We start from the raw sequence: 2,203 nt of genomic DNA, 5'->3' as shown, positions 1-2,203 counted from the left end.
AAAGAACTGATCTTACGTAATTTATCCCCGGGGGTTTCCGTTATAGGGTCTAACACATGTAACAGCCATAAGGGCTCTATATCTATTTCTTCCCATAACGGCCCTAGCCTACAAACCGTGGTAAAGCGACTTGATACTGTTGTATCTGTCTATGCTGGCACCAACTCTGACAAGAGCAAAATAGATCAGCAGGGCAATCAACCTTTTGATCTCGTCAGGGCTAACCTCTTTCCAGCTCCCATCTCTCTGGGCATAGGACTGGTGGGACCCTTCATATGCACATCGGCATAACTATTAGTATGATCAACTCTTTGTCTAATCATTTCAAACGTAAAAAATAAATGAAAAAACTCAACAGCCCTGGTCATGGTGCATGGTGTTCCTCAGCAAGGCTCAACCAAAGTGCACACCAGGGGGACGTCTTGGGGTGAACGGCGGCAGCTAATTCCCTTGATCCTGATCATCATAGGACAGGAAGTCATCAACCGGCGCTGCAACTCTACGTCTGCGACGTCCAGGTGCCCTTCCAGCTCTTCTGCCTCCTCTTGTTCAACCTCTCCCACGACCATGTCAAGCAACAGCAGGGGCATGGGAACCTAAAAAAAAATTTGTCAATTAGGTTTTGATATTTGTATGGCAAACCCAATGCATGTATCAACATACAGAAACAAAACAAGTCTCAGATGAAACATAAAATGATACTAACCTGGCCGGACACGAGGACGTCGTCTAGCTGCAGCATCAACATAAAATGCTGCAGTGCGAATAGGACCTATATAATACAAATATAACATTTCAATACAATATGATGATAATGATGTGATGATGATTATTATTATAACGATAAAAGAATATTTGAAATTTGAATCACGCACAATGTCATAGAATGTAAAAATGCAACGACGAAAGAAAATCTCCTCCAAACATGGAAAGTAAAATTATACTCACGTTGAGCAGCAGCGGGAACATCTTGACGGGGGCCAGGAACAGGAACTGCAGCAGGAGGGGGAACTGTACAGAACAAAAACAACAACAATTGTTATAATTTGACATTTGAATATTTACATAAATGTATAATCACAGTAAACTGACCTGGAGGACCAGCCGCCCCAGCATCAACATCTGAAGCCACGGAATCTCCCTCGCTCTATTCATCAAGAACCAGTCTAAATTCTCCATCACTAAAAAAGAAGACACAAGTGTATTTCAAAAGATTGTTTGGTTGTCTTTCTAGACATAAAATACAAAGATAGAGCGAAATCGTGACAAAAAATGACACACAACAATGACAAATGGAAAAACATGCAAACTGCTACATTTCCATTGGAACGGAATGCATTTTCAGACTTCTGCGTCACACACATGCTACATTGTATCCTGTTACCCTGACACCCAAAAACAAAAATTCTAACCAAAATTATGGAGCTATTTACTCCCAATTCTAACTCAGTGTAAAACTGTGATCTTGTGATGAAGAAAGCAGGAATTCAAGTGTAATGAGTGGCTAAAAATCATATTTTCCCGCAATTCAAGAACATGCGTTCCGTTGCGTGTGAACTGCGTGGCGTCGTATGTAGTAAAAGTTTCGTGCTTGATTACCTCTCATTTTCGCCTTCATTGGTGAGAAGGCGATCTAGTTCACTTTCCTCACCACTTGACATGCCTTCTGGACCGCTATCTCCTTCGCAGTCAAAATCTGTGTCGTCTTCTGGGCTAATTTCCTCAACACGTGCCGTCTTTGAAGACGACGCCATCACGCTTACGGTTAATTATGCCAATAAAAATTTGGTATGCAAAATTTATTCAACCAATCACAATGAAACTCGGCCAGCGATTAGATAATTTTATAGACTTCATATTTGCCAAATATGGCATCAACCAGATGTAACGCAAATTTTCTACGAATTTTCGCGATCATAGACGATTGATAGATTGCAGGGCATGAAGAAGGGAAAAGCTGAGGTGATGCTGTTTGTTACCAGTAAACGGTTGAGTCTGTTTCATGGCCGTCAAGTCAACCTCTCGATCAGTGGTTCTCCCATCAACACCACTACATGCCATAAGTACCTTAGCGTGCATCTGGACCCGACACTTAATTTTGAAACACATTTTCACAAAATTTACAAGAAGGCAGCAGGAAGAGTGAACCTTTCACGGCGCATCCATTCTAACATTAATACTTTTAGTGCCCAACAACTTTACC

At 41.5% G+C, this 2,203-nt stretch overlaps 1 long non-coding RNA gene across 2 annotated transcripts; it reads right to left on the bottom strand.

Moving 5' to 3' along the window:
* Positions 1 to 267: 267 nt before the first annotated feature.
* On the bottom strand, positions 268 to 2,203 carry LOC146450983 (uncharacterized). Of its 2 annotated transcripts, XR_014860165.1 has the most exons (3): positions 1,600 to 2,203; positions 1,093 to 1,181; positions 268 to 1,011 (listed from the first exon to the last, which is right to left on the bottom strand). It is a non-coding gene; the product is annotated as an uncharacterized LOC146450983 (long non-coding RNA). The 2 variants fall into 2 exon arrangements; XR_014860166.1 differs by lacking the exon at positions 268 to 1,011 and having other exon boundaries at positions 1,067 to 1,181.

This window comes from Pavona decussata, unplaced genomic scaffold (genome assembly GCF_977016875.1).
Source record: "Pavona decussata unplaced genomic scaffold, jaPavDecu1.1 SCAFFOLD_416, whole genome shotgun sequence".
Taxonomy (NCBI): Eukaryota; Metazoa; Cnidaria; class Anthozoa; order Scleractinia; family Agariciidae; genus Pavona; species Pavona decussata.
This window is presented reverse-complemented; position numbering and strand designations above follow the sequence as displayed.